The following is a 7,858-nucleotide window of genomic DNA, read 5'->3' as shown; positions in this document are numbered from 1 at the left end:
ACATCTTATTCGTCTTCATAGGGCGTCATCCCCTAGTCGACATCTTATTCGTCTTCATAGGGATCCCTTAGTTGACATCTTATCTTGTCTTCATAAGGCACCATCCCCTAGTTGACATCTTATTCATTTTCATAGAGCGTCATCCCCTAGTTGACATCTTATCTCATCTTCATAGGGCGCCATCCCTAGTGGACATCTTATTTCTTCTTCATAGGGCATCATCCCCTAGCTGACATCTTATTCGTCTTCATAGGGCGCCATCCCCTAGTGGACATCTTATTTCGTCTTCATAGGACGCCATCCCCTAGTTGACATCTTATTCGTCTCAATAGGACGCCATCCCCTAGTTTACATCTTAGGAAACACCATTTCCTAATTTTTCTTATTTGTCTTCATAGGGTGTCATCCCCTAGTTGCATTTTAAGAAGCAAATATCCTAACTCTTTTTCATGCATTCATAAAGCATAACTTCTTTTGGTTGCATTATAATTGAGAATAGGGTTCTTATTTTATTGCGTATCTAGCCTAGATTTCTATCATTTTTATTTATTTATTTATTTATATTTTTTCTAATAACTCACAGAATGCTGCTATTGCAAACTGGGGCAGAAAATCTTGTTTGTCTTTGTTTTGTTTTTCTGTGATGTCTTGCAGGTTTTTCTGCAAAGAACCAATTTGACATCCAAGAATAAAATTCCGCCTCCAGTCAGAATATAGAAGAATGATCAGTTTGAAGATAGTTAGAGTCAGCTTCGTATCTGTAGCGGCCCAACATCTCAAGAGACATCTTTTTAGCTTCTGATCAGGAGAACAAGCATCCAAAAGTATTCTATGAACTTTTCTTTGGTATAGTGTCAATGACTCAATCCAAGTTTCAAGTTTAAGTCTTAAATCCTAACTTCAAGACCAAATTTTGAGATTAAGATACCCACCAGAAGAAGGTGAGGCGATAACTGAAGATCCAAGAGGAAGATCTGAAGCAAAAGAATCAAGACAAATAGAATAGATAGGATCTTGTATTTCATTTTTAGTTTCATTTTTTTTTTCTGATGTAATAAATGGAGTCACGGACTAGAACTTCGACAGGACCTCAACTCGATTCTCTAACTAATTCCTTTCATTCCTACACCCATCTGAACTACACGTGACCTGATTCTCTTATAAACCGAGATATGTAGGATGCCCAAAGTCAGGGCTCGGTCACACCTCTTTCCTACTTATTTACGTATTACCTTTGAATAAATGGTTGGGACAAAAAATTAGTCATGTTTACTTCTTTGCTTGAAAATTTTTCATATTTCTAAGCAAAGAGGGTCATTCTGTAAACACCTAATTTTTGACCAAATCTAATGTTTTTATGTCAATTTAGTGTTCAATTTATTTTATTTTATTTTTAGGTCTAAATTAGATATTGTAAGTTTATTTTATTTTACAAGATTTGTTAAAAAGTTTTGAAAACTACAAAAAATAAAGAGTCATTTCCTTTTGAATAAGGATTCAATAAGGTGACTTGGAACACCCAAACTCAATTCCAAGTGACGACTCTGTAAATAAAATAATCCCTAATCAAAACGTCACTTTAATTGGAAAAATTCATTTTCTCTAAAACCAACTCCCTAGCGGGGTTGGATGCAGTAAAAAATAGGGGTGTGACAGAAATTGTAAGAAATTCAGTCTTAGTTTAACAAAGCCAAAAAAGAAGAAAAAAGTGATATTTATCGACAACGGAATCATGCATGACTATCTTTTTCAATTTTTATAAGAATTGAATCATAAAATTGAATATTATTTTTTCATAATAGAAGGGGAAATAATCATTATAAGCATCAAGCACTGTTGAAGTTTAAACATAAATTATACAATATTTATAATGAAAATCAATAATCACAGTTAACTTGATTAGATTTTTGTAAAAATCGATCCTAAGAAAAGGAAGTGCAGAATTTATTATATACATATCATGGATAATAAGTGTGAAACATAAATAAATATCTAAGTACCTTTTTTCTGTGATCGACAGCAGATATAGTTGTGACATTGATCTCTAAACAATAAAAACAATATGTTAAACATAATAATATAACATAATTATTTGTAACAAATTAGTAATAACATAAAGGATAGCAATTTTTTTTATTTCCAACAACAACAATAAAGATATATTCTATGTATTTCCATAAAGTGGGTTTGGGAAGGATAAATTGCACTAAGTCCATGCCTCAAATGAAAGAGGTTATTTTTTATAGACCCCATCTCAGGACAAATTACAATATAACAAACATAAAAATATAGAAACAATAAATCATCCAATATTTTTTTTTCCCAATTATTTCAAAATCATGCAATACTTCCATTCAAAATTCAATGTTACCTTCATATTGGACACATTTATGGCTGGGGTGTCAAAGTTCTTTCAGTCTCGCTGCTACTTATTCTCTTGGTGGAAATCTGGTCAAGAAGAAACATGGTCTAGAACCCTACGTTGGATATTTAAATATTCTTTTAATAGATGTGAGAATATTTTAACCCAAGTAGAATTTTATTTAATCTCAAATAAGGACGAGTAACTTTGAATGTATTAGGACTATTTTAGATAATTAATTAAATAAAAATTTAATTGAAAAAAATAGTGAAGAGACGATTTTATCTATTAGCTAGTAAGTATTTTAATTGTCACTCCCCTTTTTTCAACTTCAAAAAAAAGATTCATTTTAAGGTTCGAAAGGGTTTTTATTTAAAGTGACAAAATGAAGATTTGTTTCGAAAAGGATATTTTATATTCAAAACTCAGAGTCGCCACTTGGCATAAATCCGGTGTGCCAAGTCAACTTTGGAAATCCTTTTTCAAAACTGTTTTTGACTCTTTTAAACTGGTTTGTGAACAGAGATTCCGGCTAAGGAATTTTGTTGATCGACGGGAAGGTGTTAGGCACCCCTCGATCCCATGGTTTGACCACGGTCGCTTGGTGGAGCGTATCGGCTAATTTTGACACTAAGAACGTATAAACCACAAAAAAAACACCCAAACACACGAAACAAAATAAATTCTAAGTATAGTGTTCAGTCCGATTATACAGTCCAAAAATGAATAAAAAATGAAAAAAATAAATCATATCTAACCTACACTAATCCTAACTAGCTCCCGTGCTTTACCCGATGCCTCGGGCCTTCATCACGATCGTCTTCCGCCAACATAGTACGTCGGGGCATTCCCCAATGAATAAATACAATGTATCTCGGGGCATTCCCCGGTGAATAAATACAATGTATCTCGGGGCATTTCCCGGCTAAATGAATACATTTGAATTAAATACGATAAACTAGAAAGAAACATTCACACGCACATTCCAACATTCAACCAAAATATCATTCTTAAATTTTTACCTACCCGAACCTATATTGCCTATCCATTTCAACATGACATAAATCTATCACATACATACTTATACCGAATTGAACAAAAAGTCAACAAACCAAAATTAATCTACATTCAACTTTTATCAATTTCTCCCTTCCCGCCCCAAATTCTCTTTTCAACCAAAATTAATACATGCCTCGATTGTCAGCTCAATTTTCAACTCGGAATCCAATATCAACAACATAGACATAACGACCATGAAAGCATGATAATCATACAAATTTCACATGAATAATATCAAACAATCAACAAATCATCCAATTTCAAACATGCCCAATTCAACAAATTATGATAAAGAAGAGAGAATGAGTTAAAGAAATGGACCTTCCAATAATCAATTTCAGTTGGTAATAACATTAAAGAAGCCCAAACTTGGAATTTCGGATGGAATAACCTCAGCTGTGACTAATCCAACTCGATAATCGAGAAATCGAAGCCCGAAATTAATGGCGACGAATAGGTTGACACAAATGGGACCTGAATTCCAAACCAGTAACGAAGCTAGACAAACATAAATCAAGAAAATAGCCACAAAAATTGACCACGATGAGCCTGATTGAAACAAACAGCCGCTAAATCCCAAAATAATAGGAATAATCAGAAATGCGAACTAGAAATTATATCAAAACCCAGAACTCGAATCGTGAATTCAAAAGACCCAACTCGGATGGACTGATTTCGACCAAAAATCAAATAAAACAAATGGATTTTTGCGGTATTTTTGGGATCGATATAGAATTTGGACCTACGATATCTAAATCTGAATCTGACTAGCGAATAACCGAATCCCGCACATAACAGTCTAGAATCACACCCCAAACACGAAAACCCATGTTTCCAGTGAGGTTCGAGTGCGTGGCTGCCTTTCCCCTTTTCGATCTACTCCATTTTTTTGTTTGTGAATATTGCGTGAGTGTGTGTGTGCGAGATTCGTGAGGGAGGTCAAAAATGGGTCTCTGTGTGTGCTATTACGAAGAACAAAGAAAAAGAAGCCAAAAAATATTTTCTCTGTTGGTCCCCCCCTCAAATTCTCACGCCATTCTCTGGCAATTTCATCTTTTTCAAAAATTCTTCGGCTTCTTCTTCGGTGATAGGCTTTTTGATAGATGAAGGTCCACTCATAATTGGCTTGGACTTTCTTAAACTTTCAGGCATGAAGCATCTTCCTGATCGAGTCAAACCCCCTACCTCATCTACATCTTCCACTACTTCTTTCCCATGATAGGTCATCATAGTCCGCCCATAATTCTAGGGAACCCTTTTTGTATTAACTATCGGAGGTTGGGTCACCGGTTTAAGGACAATAGGCGCTGCCAGCGCTTCTTTCACCTTCAAGATGGGCTTACTCGGAGCTCCTACCACTGTCAACTTAGGTTTATCCTGACTTAAATCAATATACCTTCTGGCACCTTGCACCGTGATCAGGGGTTTCTTTGTGCTTTCTTGGGCTTTATCTTCTCTCATTCCTTCTTAGCTCAATAACATTGCTTTCAAAGACTCTACTACATTCACCGATTTCTCCTTAATGGTCTGTATCTTGACGATAGGCTTATAACACCTTGACGACTCTTTCCCGTCATATATCAATTCTAACATATTGGTTTTAGCATGGGTTGGCAGCAGATTCTAGTTAATGTTTGGACCCTCTGGGCCTAGACCAACATCTGATTTGTGTTAATTAAATCTTAAACAGCTCTCTTTAAATGCTAGCATTTCTTGATATCATGGCCTGGTATGTCAGAACAGTATGCACACCTTAAAGAATAATCGAGATTCCTCGGCAGTGGATTTGAAAGCCTTCCTTGAATTGGGCTTAATACCTTCAACTTTCTCAACCTATCAAACAAGCTAGCATATGACTCCCTAAGAGGTGTGAATTGATTTTTGACCGCCTTATCTTTCTTATACTTGGGCCTAGGTTAAAAACCGGGTCTGGAGGGGTTTTGGTAATTCGATGGAGCGAATGGACGATTTTGTAGAGCTTGCGCGCGCCATTGCGGGTAAGAAGGGGCTTGGGTATTTGGCTGCGCGCTATATACTAGGTACGGGGGTGGTGGAATAGAATATAAAGGGTTTTGTGGAGGGTAGTAATGGTGGGGAAGAATATATGGAGCTTGGGATTGGGGATAGGGGCGAGGTGGTCTTTTAGGATAAGAATGGGTTCCAGCTACGACAGTCGCCACGTCCTCTTTCTTCTTTTTACCTCCGAATGCGCCAGATTCACCCTGAATCGCTTGTGTGGTGGCTTTCAATGCGGCAAAACTCACTATTCGGCCGGTCTTGATTCCGTCCTCTATCATCTCCCCCATTTTGAGGACTTCAATAAAAGACTTTCCCATTGACGGAAGTAAATGTTGAAAATAGGTCTTATCCTATGCCTGAATGAAAACCTCTACCAACTTACTTTCTTTCATTGGAGGCTTTACCCTGGCGGCCTATTCACATCACCTTATCGCGTATACCCTAAAACCTTCAGTGCTTTTCTTCTTCATGTTGACCAAGGATTTTTCGTTCGAAACCAGGTCGATGTTATACTGAAAATGTTGAACAAACTCAGAAGCTAAGTCACCCCAGCTATTCCACTTGTCGATATCTTGATCGATAAACCATTCTCAATCCAAATCAGAAAGACTCTCGCCAAAGAAAGCCATGAACAGCTCTTCCCTTCCTCCTGCAGCCCTCAATACTGGCTCACTGGCAGACCGAGGAAGCCTCATTATCGGACGCACATCATATGTGGGAGCTTTAAGTGGTGGCGGATCCACAAATACCAATGTGATCGGTGGCGCCGGCTGAGCAGCGGGTCTTGATTGGGGAGCTGCCAAGGGCACACTAGATCAGCCAGGATAATAATGTCGCGGAGTGAATCCTGGCGCGTGCTCAGGTGACTCAGTAGGAGCAGAGAATTGCGCCTGAGAGAGCGGTAGGCAATTAGAGATATTCCCAAGACCTTCAGGGAGCGGAGGAGGAGGCATTCCGCTAGCCCATGCCTGGTGCAAATCTATCAATTGTTGCCTGAACCTTACTACCTCATCATTGTGTTCTGAACTTTCTTCCCTATGATCCTGATCCGGGTCAATGAGCGAATTTTTAATCTCCCTGCTAGCCATGGTGAGCTTTGGTTTGGATCTAGTGAAGTATGGGTGACTAGCTAGAGTGCTGCAAACCTACCACTGTTATCTGAAAGAACATGCTCATCAAAGACGACATCCGTTAGGATTAGGGCACACAACAAGCATGGGAATCACATTGGTAAAATTGTCCTAAATTCATATTCATTTCTACCAACTTTTGAGGGTAGCGAGGTCATTTTAACATCATCCTGATTTTTATCTATACTTATTTTTATCTACACTTATATTTTTGGCCCTCCTTTCCCTTTTTTTTCGTATCAGCCTCTGTTCTTTCCCTTTATTGTCTCATCATTCTTTCTTTCTTTTCTTCTCTCACTATCTACCTTTATTTTATCATTCTTTATGGCTTTTGTTCTTTCTTTAAAAGAGGAAAAATAATGAAAAACAATGAAACAAAATGATTAGATCGAACCCAAAAGTAGGTTGTCTACGTATCATGTTGTACATGAATCAGATCTTGTGTAGTTCGGGCTGCATATGCATAAACATCACATAATTGAAGGTTTTTTTTTACGAAAAACGAAAGAAAACAAACAAAAGAAATACGTAACATCATAACATTTTGATGAAAGAAACAACAAAAACATACAAAGAATTTAGGACCACTTTAAAACTAAACAACAAATACAAAACAACATTTTAGACCCCTAAGACGACATACGTGAAATTACTAATAAAGACCCTAATATAAAAAACAACTTGACTTCGACTTAAAGCAGACACCACCCTACAATGACAGAAACATAAAAGACTCAAACTGAATAAAGATAAGAAATGCTCTTTCAGACTGGTGCCCTGCGTGATGACCCTGGCTGAGATAGACCTGCCTATGAAGTTCTCTTTCTCCCATTCAAACTTTGTAGCATATCCTATAAAGATACCCTGATATTAGGGAAGAAGTTTCGGGCCCGTATTCTTGCCTCATGAGGAGTGCACTTGGAAAGATTATTCTGACATCTTTCTACCGTCTTGAACAAATCTGCTAACTGAACTTTGAGTGTCTCCACTTTGGACCCCACACTTTCATCCTAATAATAGTCAACTATGCATTCTTCCTGTATTCTTCCCTTAATCCGCACTGGTAAGGGTTGGCTGATACCCCGAGGGATAGATTGAAGACAGACCCCATATCCCTGAGTGTACCCCGGATAATCTAAACTTTCTTTGAGAGTGTCCACACCTAGCTTTGTTGCATGCTTCCAGAACTGCTCGTATTTCCTTTCACCTAAGGCTTGGTCCTTGAAGTACTAAACATCCTTTAGAAGATCCACTACTGGTGGCACGTCCTGCGGCCTACCCAACTGGC

This window comes from Capsicum annuum, chromosome 6, assembly GCF_002878395.1.
Source record: "Capsicum annuum cultivar UCD-10X-F1 chromosome 6, UCD10Xv1.1, whole genome shotgun sequence".
Classification (NCBI taxonomy): Eukaryota; Viridiplantae; Streptophyta; class Magnoliopsida; order Solanales; family Solanaceae; genus Capsicum; species Capsicum annuum.
Note: the sequence above shows the minus strand (reverse complement) of the source record.